The 14,362-nt window shown below is 48.4% G+C and overlaps 1 protein-coding gene across 10 annotated transcripts in view; it reads right to left on the reverse strand.

Moving 5' to 3' along the window:
- The window catches only part of PPM1B (protein phosphatase, Mg2+/Mn2+ dependent 1B), a 58,178-nt gene extending 44,294 nt beyond the window's left edge, over positions 1–13,884 (reverse strand). For 6 of the 10 annotated variants that reach the window (XM_035556078.2, XM_035556025.2, XM_035556070.2 and 3 more), the window contains exon 1: positions 13,222–13,366. The gene's annotated coding sequence lies outside the window, so the exon portion shown is untranslated. Of the gene's footprint in view, positions 1–13,221; positions 13,489–13,693 lie in introns of those variants that run through there. The other 4 variants (XM_050710051.1, XM_035556086.1, XM_050710050.1 and 1 more) reach the window with 4 other exon arrangements.
- Between the last annotated feature and the right edge of the window lie 478 nt (positions 13,885–14,362).

Below are 14,362 nucleotides of genomic sequence, written 5' to 3' on the forward strand. Positions count from 1 at the left end.
ATGCCATTTAAAGGGGAATAAAACTGTTGGTTTTCATCCCTGCCTGACTGGATTTCTGACCCTAGAAGCAGGACTTGGAACGTGTCCTTGCTGAATTTCATAGATTCCTGCAGGCCCGCTCCTTTCTGAGTACCACCTCTGGATGGCCACCCTGCCTCTGAGGCACCTTGTTCGGTGTCTGCCACAAACCTGTTGAAGGTACATCCCATCTCCTCCTCCAGGTCACTGACAAAGATGTGAAACTGAGTAGGTCACAGCAGACCCCTGAGGAACTGCTTGTAGCTGGTGTCCAGGCAGAGTACAAACGATCAACTGATACCCTTGGAGCCTGACTCTTCAGCCAGTTCTTCACTTGTCTTCTCATCCTCCCATCCAGACTATAAATAGGAGTATGCTGTGGGACACCGTGTAAAAAAAGCCTTGCAACAGTCAAAGTGACATGCACGGCTCTCCCCTCAACCAGAGATCTAGTCATTTCACCACAGAAGGCGGGCAGCTGGTCAAGCACATTTTACCCTCGGTAAATCCACACTGGCTACTTCCAGCCCCTGTTTTCAAGGGCCCAGAAACGTTTTGCTACAGGTTGACATAAACTAGTACTTGATAATGCTACCCAAGCAAAGCACTAAATGTTTTTAGTGCATGAAAAAGCAAGTTTTATTATATAACATAGCAAGGATACTTGAAACAGCGAACAAGAAAAAATCGAGGTCTCCAAGCTTCAACAATTTGCAGACTTCAGATGTTCCAAAGCCCAAATGTAAGGATTCAGGGCATAAAAATAAGCTGGTCTCAACAAGTTGAACACAGCCATCAAGCAACAGAGTTTCTGATTAATTTTCAAGGTGTCTAGCAACAAGGCAATAACAACAGAGGATATAAAAAGGAAAACCTGATATTCCTAACTCCACTGAAAATTTATAACAGAAACTGGTAGCAGAGAAAGCAAAGAGCAGAAGGAGTTGCAATGAACAGCAAGTGGTCAAGAAAACCTACGTGTTTCACTATGGACGTCTGAAAAAAAGTATCTCAAGTTCAGATTGCTTACATCTTTTCAGATGACTTGACTTCCTTCCATACCTGCAAACCATAGTTGATACCAGTGAAAACATGACCCACGTTTCACTCAAAAGTCTCTCTTAAATTCCCCAAAACTGGTGCTCAAAACAGGGACCAGATAAGCAGCTCTAGCTCCACATTAAGCAGTGAACAATACCAACAGTGGATGAGCAGAGGCAATTCTCTTATCCCCAAGGAAATCTGCAAACATGACAAGAGACAAAGAAAAACCTCTTGGCTCCCTCAGGAACCTTCTGACAAACTCCTCACCGTGACCTTTGCTATGTAAAGCTTTGCTTTCTGCTGTATTCTCATGTGCCTACAGAATAAAGATCTTCTTGTCAGCAAGTGTTGATATTTAATTAAACTGGAATGACCACGGTGAATGGAGTCATATCATCACCCGTAGCAGCCTATGCATTTGGGGAAAATCCAAGAGAGACGGCATTCATAATTTAGTCATAATAGAGGTTTTAACATCAATATTTAATTGCATGTTCCTTTACTTTAGTATGACAGTACAGCTGGTGACACTGCTAACACTGTCAGTTTACATATTTCCAGTATTGTCTTCTCTTTACATTTTTCTCATTTAAATAAAATTTAAGATCTCTGATCATGTAACCTGACATTGTTTCTATCCTGAGTCATTTATTAGAGGAAGTTCAGAGCCATGTGACAAAACTCCAACTACCTGCAAAGAAAGCATCAGGAGTAACATTCCAAGTAAATTTAGGACTTCCACTGGCAAGTCCGTCATCGGGTATCCAAACCATGAGCCTTAACAACCTGTGTCAGTAAATATATCTTAAGAGAAACTCCTTGGAAACATCTCAAGGTGCAGTCTTGCAACAATCTGCCTAGGCTGAACTGATAGTGCTATAAACCCACCTCCCACCGCCTGTCCTCTTCTACTCCAACCTGTGCATTAGCAGCTGCTCTCATATCCTCATGCGGTTCCAGAAGCTAACCCGAAACAAAATTAAGCTCAGCGATAGCCAAGCAACATGCACACATCACCTAAGTCTCACTCACCATGAGCAGAGACAAAGCCAAGTATCAGCATGAGGAGGAAGAGGAGCACGTGGTCGGGGCAGAAGACGGCAGAACTACAGCATCACTGACTTCGTTAGGTAATTCCGTGAGAGCCTCTCCCTTAAGCAAAGTCAGGACTGCAGGTATATTTCAGTAGCAAATGCCGAGCACATGTAGAGGCCTAAGAGAACGCCGTTTTTCTGCACTGGATTAGCACTAAAAAGCAGTGAAAAAAAATAAATCTAAGGACCTTTAGCTAAGAATACCAGATGCTCACCAGCTAGGCAGCACGTAACAAAATGCTGTTTGGGCAGAGAATGAACTCCCAACGAAGAGACAAAAACAAAGCTAGATTGTGTACATTAAGCAAGGCAGCTTCCAAGATGTTACATCCATTGTTTTTAAACAGCTGCAAAGAAGTGACAACAGTGCCTGGCTGACAAAGGAAGCGGATGTGTCTAGTGCCCAGCACTGCCACCGAGGTAGCATTAGACTTGCAGACTAGAAATTCAGAAAGAAAAAAAGCAGCTTTGACTGAATTATGTGCTAGCTGCTTCTTCAGCTGTGCTGGGTTTACTTCTGTCCTGTCCGTAAGGGTTTGAAGGCACTACACTTTGGCAGTGAAACCAAACAATCTTGATCCCTTTTCCCTTCTCAATGGAAAAATGACACGAGATCATTTTAGCCCAGCCTAATTTTCCTTCTCTTCTCTAATCACTGCAGTCGGATCCAAGTATGTCTTTTCTGTCTCCTAAAGACCTTCAAGGAATCTTTGCTTCCTTGGACCAAGATGCGAGCCTACCAGTTCCATGACACCTCAAATCCATACCAAAAACATGCCATGCATTAAGTTTTCCTCTATCTGTACGACTTCCAAGTTTGTAGTTTGCCGTGTTGTTGTTGTTGTTTTTTTTGTTTGTTTTTTAATAAATACTATTCCAGGGGAGAAAGCTTTCAACAAAGCGCAGGGAAAAAAAGCCCCATAGACTGAAGATTCTTCCCCCTCCCCAGTCCCGTCTCAGGAAGGAACACAACAGGAGAAAGTGAACTCAAAGAAACCACATCAACAAAAACAAGGAGAGAGAATGAAAACTAAACGCAAAGCAGCTCCTCCCTATCCCCCAGCAGCACAGAAGTCAGTGGTCAACTTGCATTTGCTGATTTTTACCCCTGCCAGTATCAAGGAGTTTTGGTACCTCCATCCACAAGGCCAACCACCCTGGTAGGACTGGGGCAGCCAGCAGAACTTAGTAATAAAAGGCTGCTGATAAAAATCTCTCACATGATGAACAGAAACTATCAGAACGCACAGCCCAGCACTAAGGTAATAAGGAAGAACACTTGGATGAACTCTGCCTCCCCAGATAGTCTATGGACTAGCCTATTTCTCAGCACATTTATCTCAGTTCTTTAGAAAGTATTTCGGTTTTCTTACGCACTAAGAAAGAGTATTACTTTTGAATTCCTCTCCTGTTCCACATTAGTTTCTCTCCTTCAGCAGCAGTATCGGACTTTGACCCAAGGAAAGGAGAGGATAAACACTGAGCAGAAAGAATCAACAGTTCTGACGCGGGAGCACAACAACCCTGCAGAAGGCAGCTTGCCCACAGGTAGGCCAGGGTCACTGGTTCTGGTACTACCAGTGACAGCTGAAGACGACAACTAAAAAGTAACAGAAAAGGATGACGGAGATTCCAACAGAGCATTTGAGGGCCATTACTTACTTTGGAGAGGCTTCAAGCAGAAATATGACAACCCACGACAGGTCTGGCATGCCTGCTTTGTGTGCAAGAGCTTCTGTTTTAACCAGACCATCAATAAACAAGCAAACAAGCCCTATGGAGGAAGGGACAATACGGTAAGGTACATTAAGATGTCTTCCACGTTAGCTTCATGTTCTTTGTGGAACTGACAAATTGCCAGGTTTCACATCTGGACAAACCTTTCTAAAAAAAAGTGACATCAGTTATGGAATTGACACCCCATTCTTTTGTTAATACCCAACAAATTTAGCTCTGATAACCCTGACCAAAATGGCAAAGCAACAGTGAAAGAAGATCACTTCAAGTGACTAGTTCTTCTCCTAGATGGAGCCCTACTTGGCTTCTGCACAGATGCAGAAATACAGAAAGCTTTTTAGGCTGAAAATAACAAAGTCATCAAAAACATCTGAGAATAAGGTATTTTTCAAGGACAATATTTTCCAAGAATAAATTAACAAAGGGTTTCAAAAATACAGTTTCAGAACAGTTCTCCCAGTGACATTTTGTGACCATGTCATGGGCAACAACAGCACACAAGCTCATTTCAAGAATCTGAACCTACACCGGAACTGTATTCCTTCCCCTCTGACTCCGTAGGTTGAGCCCCGTTTCACTGCCTGTTAAAGAAGTTGTTCTGACAATCTCTACCACTGCCCCCTCCCCTGCAAAAGTCAGGAGATTCTAAACTGACAGCATTCCTTTTTTCTTGAGACTAAAACAATACCGTAACGGTAGTCAACACCACACAGTGAGCTGTTATGGTTAACAACAGCTACTATTTTGAGATCATTACATATTTCAGAGTCGTTCTTCTCCGGCCTGGAGTTTCTAGTGTTTTGGTTTTTTTTACTCATATAAAGCTAAAGAAAAAAAAACTCACATAGAAAAGCACAGATGTGGTTTAGCATAAGGCATACCAAAGAGATAACAGACGTGAAGTAAATTCTATTGTTTCACTATGAGATAAAGGTAGGATGCAAGACATCACCATCACTGTGGCAGAGTCCTGTTTGCTTGTTTTTTCCCACATCACATGCAAGTCAAATCGTTACTTTGGTTGTAAAATACAGAAAAATGCAAAACTGTAACTTTCACCATTTATCAAAAACTGACAAGCTCTCAGATTTGCCTGCAGAGGAGACTGCACAGCTTTTTGACTCTAGCAAGTGCTGTGAAACAGTCTCATTCCTGTGCAGCCACCCACAAAGGTAGTAGCGTGCTTGTCTTTTCCTTGGTCCCACAACCAACTATTCAAAGAAAGCCACTTACACTGCTTCCAGTTTCTTTACAGTGTAAGGGCGCCCAGAATCCAAAGGAAGGTTGGCTGGAAAACCTCTCACAAAACAAGCAATTGCTCCTATTAAAGCATCTTTTTCATGACAGCGCCTATGAACCCCTGGGTCATCTTTTAAACAGCAATTCAATTACGGTGCGCTTGCAGAGGATTTACCAAGTAAGTTTCACCAAAAAAAAAAAAAACAAAAAACCAACAGTATTAGCTCTAGCCATTACTTTCACAAGATCATTTGCATTTTGCGTTTACAGGAATGCTACTACTTGAAGTTTTATGCACAACCACACACTACTTCAGAACAAGTGCCCCTCAGAGCATCATCAGCCCCAGCCCAGACCTCCGACGACTCCAATAAACTCATCCGGCAGACTAGGGGAAACAACTGGAAGCGACAAATCCACACCAAGCAGTGTGTGTATTTTAGTATCATCAGTAACACAACAGTGGTTTGGGGGCTTTTAATAAAAAACACGCTCTAAACAAGCACATGAAATAGACATCTTTTCAGAGGAAACAAAGTGAGACAAGAAGTCTCTTGCCTCGTGTCTCCTGGAAAAGAGGTGAAGACACAGAAAACATGATAAGCAGGCAAATGGGTAAGCAGCACACCTGAGGAGCCAGGTCAGTACACCCAGGGTACTGGTCCCACCAGTGCTGGATAAACTTCCCACGGATGCCTGTCAACCCTATCTGTAATTAGGCGCTATTAATAAGTTCCTCGGGGGTGACGCTTCAGTTCTGACTCAGAACACCCCGAGCGAGATGCGCTTCGATCCCAGCAGTACCATAGCTGAAGCAGGGGCTGGTGCATGAACAAGCAGGCAGAGCACCTTCTCACTAGGAAGACAGATTCCTTTGGGGGAATTAGAACAAATAGAACAAGTCCTTTACTACTATTCTTCAGTGCTTTGAGTATAGACACCTTAAAATAGAAGCGAAAAGAACAATTTCTTCAGCTTTTATATACTGCAGACAGAACTCAGTCTACAGTCCACTCAAGCCTGAGCACAGTACTTCTCAGCTGCAAAGTTTCAAAGCATATTACGAAGTTTCAGCAGCTTTTCAGGGTCACGAGAGTAATCACAAACAAAAATTCACTCTCCCTCCAAATCCTAATCCACCATCCTCAAAATCTAACCCAGCTGTACTCTAGGCATCAACACACCATTTGTCTTCAAAACCCTCATTCAGGACCCAGAATCATGGTCCAAAGCTACTGGATGTGCCGTGGGTATTACCAGCCTCACATTTGGTGTGATTAGCATGTCAGAGACTCTCAGGAATTTAATCTGTCTTACAGAGGAAAGATTTTCAGCTGCCATTAAGAGGAATTGCCATTGGAAGTATCATTTCCTACCTCTAGACAGGTTGCCTGGAACACTGGGAGCAAAAAACAAAAATATTTTATCTCTTCTAAAAGAAATTCAAATCAGTGTCAAACATAAAAAGGCAACAAAACAAGAGCGACCATTAATGGAAATATCAATAAAATACACCCACAGAAAGCCAAGTGTTGGTTTTCCTCCCTCACCCCCCAGCAGTCTGCTGAAACTGGCCACAATTCCTAAGTTAACACCAGGGTAAATACTTCAAGAAATAATCATGTTGTACAAGCTTTGCAGAAATAAATAGTTGGATCAAGGAGAGACAGCCCATCCAAACTGGTGCCTCTTGAGGCCAAGTGCTGCAGAGTTCAGCTTTAATACCGGTAACATCCTTCCATGCACAGGTATCGTACAAGTGCCCCGAACACACAGAAATACTTTCAGGGCTTGCTTGCAATATTATACTTAAAAAAATAAATAAATCCAACCACAAGACAGCAAGCCACAGGAAGCCAGGCTTCATAAACCCGTTGCTCACACGGCTACTAGTTTCATTCTTGATTAACTGAAGTAAAACCATGAAAGAGCCGCTTTTCAGAATTTACTGCAGCTGTAATAGCAGTCATTTTAACACAAAACTGCAGAACCGGGGACAATCACTTGGGAACCACGACTCAGGTACCACTGAAGAAAAACAAAAACCTTATGTGGAGAGCAGGGGGCAATTTCCACAGGCCACACAGCAGCACTTTGGAGGCAGGAGAATGCAGGATCCAGCCCCGTGTGTACCTCGACACCCTCCGCAACGCTCCAAGCTGCCTCAAGCAGTATATCCACACCAGCGTTTTAGTTTGGATCAGTAGCAGACTTTCAAGGAAATCTGAGTCACCCCACTTACTGTGCTTTGGTTTGCATCTCAAAGCGATTTCTAAACACAAGACTGGACACCTCTCAGATTAACCTAAACCAAAACGCCTGGAGAACACCTAGTACCCAGCAGGGTTTGGGGTATACTCAGTTCACAGAACCCGAGAACAGCTCGTCTGGAATAAAACCCCAAGAACTACACATACAACTGTGGACACTGGGTCTATGTAACTTGGTTCCACCCTACAGGTCACCTTCAGTTACAGCTCGCTGCTTGATCATCTAAGAGAGCTTCAAGCAGCAATAACTCAGCCCATAGGCTTCAGCTGTCAACACCCCCCTCCTCAGCCCTAAAAAGAAGGGCTGCAATGGGGATTTGAGCATTTCTTTTCCTGGAGTAACCACAGCAGGAGTGTTGCAGCATTCATCTGCTTTTGCTTCCACCCCTTTGTAGTCAGGAGTATCAAAAGATGGTGGGACACATCTAGGAAAGTCTTCTGATTAAAAACAAAAGGCATTTCGTGCATCACTCACATCTCCTGTAATACCTTTTAAATAACAGCAAAAACACAATTCAATAGCCCACATCAATGGCTCCGCTACAGCTTGTGGTAGGAAACGAAGCACGTGCTCAGTAACACTCAGTACTTCTCGCCCGTCAGCTCAGCCAGCAAAGCTGCCCAGATAGGAGTGAGTTCTACTGGTGTGGGAATAAGCTAATGAACACTTTCTGAGTGTATTAAAGGATTACCATAGTGTACATGAGTTTCAGTTTCCTTGTCTCAGTTCTTTAGAAACGGTTCTATCATTTTAGATTTCTCTTTCCAGTCACCCACTTCTCTTTTGCAACCCAAGCTCTTACACGCGAGGTGCTGAGTCTCAAACACAATACCTGGCTCTGACAGAACAAGAGGAGAGCTGGCGAGAACGGGCCACGGCAATAGGGCATGAATTGCACACAATGGTCATAAAATTACAATAAAACGTTACCTCCTCTACTCAAATCCTCATCAGCTTAATCCATTAGCTCCTTGATAAAAACAATCAGTTCACACGCTAACAATGCAGAGCCCTGTTTGCTCTGCGCTCGGTAAAGGTCAGCTTCCTGCACCGGGGTGCACACAAAGCCGCTGAGTTACCGAAGGTGCTGTTTTGTGTTAGCACACACCAATGCCCCGAGAGCTACCAGGACAGACTGCTGCTTTCTTCTGTGACTTAGTCGGAAGTCTGTGGTCATTGACTTGTCACGCGTGTCATCATGTCGCACACTACAGAGCCATCTTGAGCTCCCCAGTAGCCTGGTCTGAAACACCCTTAAGTGAACTGGCTGTTGTCCCGAGCTGAATTCCTGTTATTAGTGCTCGTGAGAAGAGATTTAAGCACCTAGTCGTATTATTTAGATGTAAGAAATCTCAACGAAAACACCATTTCCCACCAGAAAAGCTGAGAACCTACACCACAAGCCAGTAACGTAGTATCACCATAAAATGAGGAACTGAAGTAATGTTAATGAGAAACTAACGGTGCACGGGGAAAAAGGGTAGTGGGTGACACTTGTCCTAGCAGAACAATACCTGCGCCTGAATTACTTCCTCAGATTGTACAAGTGGCTGCAGCAGCCGAGACTGGGGGGTTCCCTTCTATTAATTCCTACGCTAAAAGCACCTGCGTGCCTTCTCTCCCAGCGTAAGTGTTCCCAAGAGCCAGAAGACTGACTGCCCCTATGCTGACTTGCAGCCCTTCTGTTTCACAATGCCAGCAGTGCCTCAAGAAGCTGAGGTGAGCTGAACAGCCAGAGGTCGTCCCCAGCATGGCCATCCCATGCAAAACTTTTCAGACCAGTTTTCTTTGTGAGTGCCACTCCTTATCAATTCCTCAGAACTTGTTTGGCTTCAGCACAGGATACTGCCGCAGGTACGCTACCTCACTGCCTCACCAATCCCACAAACACACTACAGGACCCACGAGGTCCCAAACGCTCCTCAGCTACAACATTTACATGCCAGAGTTGAAATTCCCCACGCTAGAAGCGATCAGTCTTAGAGATTTGCCAGGTTTCAGCCAGTTTGAAGTCTCCCATGCTAGATATCTGCCCAAGCCTGAAAGACATCGGCCAAATAGCCGAGGAGTTTGCAAGGCTGTCTGTTAAACGGTTTGGATTATGTTTTTGGAAACTCAGCATCCTTGTTCTTGCATCAAGGGCGTGTTTTTCATTGTCCACGCACACAATCTCTCTCTTCCAAACTCTTACAGTTTGACATTGATACTTTTTTTTAATTTAGAATCTGCAATGACATTATGTCAGATATTGCACCTGAGCTCCCTGAAGATTACATGCATACTAGATGTGCTGAAGACCAGGGCTAAACCAGAGCCCTCCTGAAGTTTCATACAACATTTCTCTTGCCTTCACACCACCAGCAGTTAGGCAGTGAGGGAGAAGCACCAACAGTTCACACCCCGTACATCTGTAAGCCAAATCTTGCAGATGACCAAGCATAAATAAGCGAAGCACAGAATGACAAAAGTGACACGCATGGAAGGAGCCAGGGCTGCAAGAATTTTTACTTCAACAGTTTTCCAAGGAAATCACCACTGCTTCCTTCTGATTTGGTGAAAAGACCGACATTCAGACCAAGGCTCTGGGGCTGCTAAAAGGCCAAAGATCTGGAGGATGTACCTTCACAGAGAGGTGAAGAGAGGCAGGAGTGAACCCAGAGATATGAGAAAAACTTGTTGGACAAGGTAGCAGGAATAAAAAAAATAAAGAAAAAAGTAAAACAGAGCATACTTGGTACTAACACTACAAGGTGACAGGCAGAAAGGATGGGTATTAAAGAAAAAAACGCACACAGGCCTGCAGGACCTATTAGGTACTTGCTTCCCATGGCTCACACGTGGAGCCTAGAACTTCAATTCTTTTAGTGAGGCTTTCCCTTGCACCTGGGGAGACCGTGCCTGCAAAAACCAGCAGCTCGTTATCTTCCAGAGCTGCCCAAATACACGAGCTCTCTTTTACTAAGCTACAGCAATAGGCCTATGTGCCGCATCTATGCAGCCCGACTGTAACGATCAGCCAGGAGATGCTGCCACACAACAGATTCCAGTCTTCAGATTTTTGGGGGAGAGGAAAAAAAGGAAACATCCTGCTTCAATGACTGATACTCATGATTATAATATAGATACTCCAGACTGATTTATTTTTTTATTTTACATCCAATATTGAGTGGATTATTACAAAAGAGAAAGACAGTAAAAAAAGACAACACACGTAAGAAATATTGACCACTCTCAGTCGCCCCCTCTGAGAAGAGCAGTTCTTTCATTCAGGATCTTAAAAGACTGTGTTCAGCACTCAAACTTCACAAGCTTTAACTTCAACTGTGACGGGTTCACATTTATGCAAGGCAGGGTCTCAAGCTGAGTAAGAGAAGTCAGGAGCCCACACTAGCAACCACCTCTGGAAGAATGGATGTGAACAAACAAGCACCCACCCGATGGTAATTCCACACCGGAGCTGAGGAGGCCATTACATTACCCAGGGTAACTACTGGGAGCGAGGCTACTCTTCGCTTTCTGTGGCTCTCGGCCTTTCTAACTGACCACCTCACAGCTACTGCAATAGAAGATTGGTTCTACACACTGCGCCCAACCACTTTTCTCACCAAAAAAAAGTCAGATACCTACTTCTTTCCTTGTCACTTTCCGTTTTGCCCTTCACAGCCCCTACAGGTGTCTCTGACCTACTAATGCCTGAAATTCCTCCAAGACTCCCAACCACATCCTTCAAATATGCAAGGCCTCCTCCGGTCAGCCTCACAAAAAAGCCACGTGCTATATACAGCCAGCTCCACACAACATTAATTCAGTATCCCCACATATTGATGTTCTGTGCCTTAATTAAACCACATATCCCATAAGACAACATCCTCTAAACATCTGTGCCAAACGGGAGATGAGGGGCTGTGGAAACAAGCACATACTAACACAAACCTGCAGAACACACGATACACAAATGCAATTTCTCCTCATTCCCACCTGAGCCAAACAGCCTTACATTCCAACGCAGAGCATTTTTTCACAGATCTCTGGCCCTCAAGTGTTTTATGCACCAAACGTCCGTCAAACACAACCATATGTCCAGGACAGAAGACTTCATACCTTCTAGATGCACACACGCACGTTAATATAAAGGTATATCTAATACACAGGCATAGACACATCCCAGCCCCTAAGCCCAAGTGCACGGGGCTTGTCTTTATCAGAGAGTGCTTTTAGTTAGCTCCTGATCAGTCAAGACCATTACAAGCACTAGTTTCAGCAAAAGTTTACGCTCAATGGCCAATTTACTCACTGGAACAAATAGAACAAAATATAGAGGGGGAAGAAAAAAAGAGCCTTTAACAGGAACCCCAGGACAGTTTGGTAGACTCCCTTAATCTGACAGTATTCCTAACAGTGACAAGTTGCCTCATCTTCAATCACTTTTTTTTCCCAGTTTCCATGGGCTGCCGCAACTGGGAACTTCTCCCCACACGAAAGGGAGCACAGGACGCCCACCACCTCCCACCTGCTCAGCCCCAGCTCACTGCCACTCCCCCCCCCACCATTTCAGCTTTCCACATCCGCGGCCAAAAGGCCTGCCTCCTCTCTACACGCAGACTGTAGTTCCCACTAACTCAGCACTATGAAAATTCCAGTTTCCCTTTTGCGCAAATACCATTGCCCTGGTACACACGTGGATGCACAGCCTACGGGAAGCTTCGCCCTGTACAGGCACAATCCCCACAAACTCATCCTACCCCCGCATCTTTCCCAACCCACAGAGACCTTTCAATGCCCCCGCTGCTCATTCCTACTTCTAAGTATACGGCCAAGTTCCCTCACAGCCTCAATCTACAGTAAACTGTGGCAATTTACCCACAAGAATAAAGCATTGATGCCCTTACAGACAGAAGCTTACACTGCCTGACATCACCAGTACGGATGCATGCCTACAGATACCTCCCAGCACATGCACGGCCTTTTCTCCAAACAGCACCATTGTGTCCACAAGATATGGCAGCTGCCATAAGTTTTCCAATTTGTATTCCATGGCTCAACCAACAAACATCCAGGCTTCCCATGTCGCCACAGGTAGGCCAGCAGCCCATGGCTCCTGCCATGCTCCCGGGGCACAGACCGCGTCGCTTGCTGCCCTGGCCTGCCCCAACACACACAAAGCAGGGCTCACTCCGCCGGTGACAGCCAGCCATCTCTCTCAGCCCTCGACAGGAGCGCCCGACAAACCAACTTGCACGCAGCTAAGCACATGCATGCCTCTCTGTCCACATACCATCTCCTATTACACACGAAGGTCTCGTACATTACGTCTAACCGCAGCGGCCACCAAACAAAACAAGTTCAGAACCTTGTAGGAACCTGTTGCCACCGTGCCTGGAAGCCGGACACGGGCTTACCGGCCAGAAGCCACACAGCTCATCCCTTCAGTTCTCACAACACGTCCAGGATTAGCTGCCTACCGCTCCCAGGTGTACAAGCCTTCGCGTACCACTACCCCCAAACACGTGTGCCTTCCCATGCCGCCAGCACCCCTAAGGCAGGAGCACACCCCGGGCACCATGCCCCTCAGCCTTCCCCATCAGGCGGCCGCCCCCAGCCCCTCAGACGGCTCCCCCCTTCCCCCGGCCCCGAGCTGCCCCCACCCCCGGCGCCGAGCCCCCCGCCCGGCCCCAGGGGCCCTGCCCCCAGCTTTCCCCCGACCCCCCCGCACCGCGCAGGAGGGCCCGGCTGGCAGGGCAGCTCCCCCGGCGGCCGGGCCCTGCTCCCCCAGCGGCGCCCCGCCGCTCCCCGCCGGCCCGGGCCCCTCTCCCCGTACCTGTCGGCGGAGCGGCGCCGGCGGCCCGGCAGGGCAGGGCAGGGCAGGGCAGGGCAAGGCAGGGCAGGGCAGGGCCCGTCCCGCGCGGTGCTCTGCGGGGCCCCGAGGCAGGCGGCGAGGCGCAGCCCGTGAGGCGCAGGCCCTCAGGCGCGGCCCGCCCCGCGCCGGCCGCCGCCGGCCGCAGCCGCCGCCCGCTCGCGCAGCCGGAGCGCCGCCCGCAGCGCCGCCATGTTGGGAGCCCCCGTCCCGACGGCCGCCGACGGCCCCGCCCTCCCCCCCGCGCTACGTCACGGCCCCCCCCGAGCCGCCCCCCCGGCGCTCCCGCCCCCCTCCCCGCGCCCGTCCCGAGCCTGCTATTGGCTGCCGCCGACGTCGCTCGCCCCGTTCCCGCCCTCCCCCCGCCGTCATTGGGCGCCCGCTCAGCTCGCGCTGCAAAGCCTCGGCGCCATTGGGCGAGCCGCGAGCCGCTCACCCGCCGGCCCCGCTGGGGAGCGTCCCCCGATTGGGCATTTCGCACCCGTCTCGCCAGCTATTGGCCGCCGCTCTCGTCCATCACGGCGCCGGCGCGCGCGGCGCCTGCCTTTCTCCGCACTTTCTTCGCCCGGCCTCACGGCCTGGGCAGGCCGGACGGAAGCGGCTGTCAGGAGGCGCCCCCGCCCCGCCCCTCCCCGCCGCCGCAGCCTCCCCGCCCCGCCTTGCCTGCGGCCCATTGGCTCCCGGCGCTGCCACTCCCCCGCCGCCTCCCTCGCCCCGACCGCCGCTGCGCGGGGTGGGCGGGAACCGGGCGGTGGGTGCCTCCTCCCGATTGGCTGCTTCCCCTGCCAATCCGGCCGGGCCGGCGGGCCCCCGGCGGAGCCGCGGCGCGCGCGCCGCTCCGCGCCGCGATTGGCCGCGCCGCGCCTGCGGGGAGGGGAAAGGTGCGCGGCGCCCCCCCGGCACGGAGGGGAGGGGAGGGAAGGGAAGGGAAGGGGGGAAATGCCCGTATGCCCACGCGATGACATCACCGGCAGCCAATCAGGGGGCGCGGGGCTGGCCGGCCGGGGGGTGGAGGCTCGCGCCCGCCCGTTGGGGCCGTTGAGCTGTGTGCCCGGTGCTTCGCGGCCATCAGACCCCAGTACCTCACAGCCCATCAGTTCCTCAC

This window comes from Cygnus atratus, chromosome 3 (genome assembly GCF_013377495.2).
Source record: "Cygnus atratus isolate AKBS03 ecotype Queensland, Australia chromosome 3, CAtr_DNAZoo_HiC_assembly, whole genome shotgun sequence".
Lineage (NCBI taxonomy): Eukaryota > Metazoa > Chordata > Aves > Anseriformes > Anatidae > Cygnus > Cygnus atratus.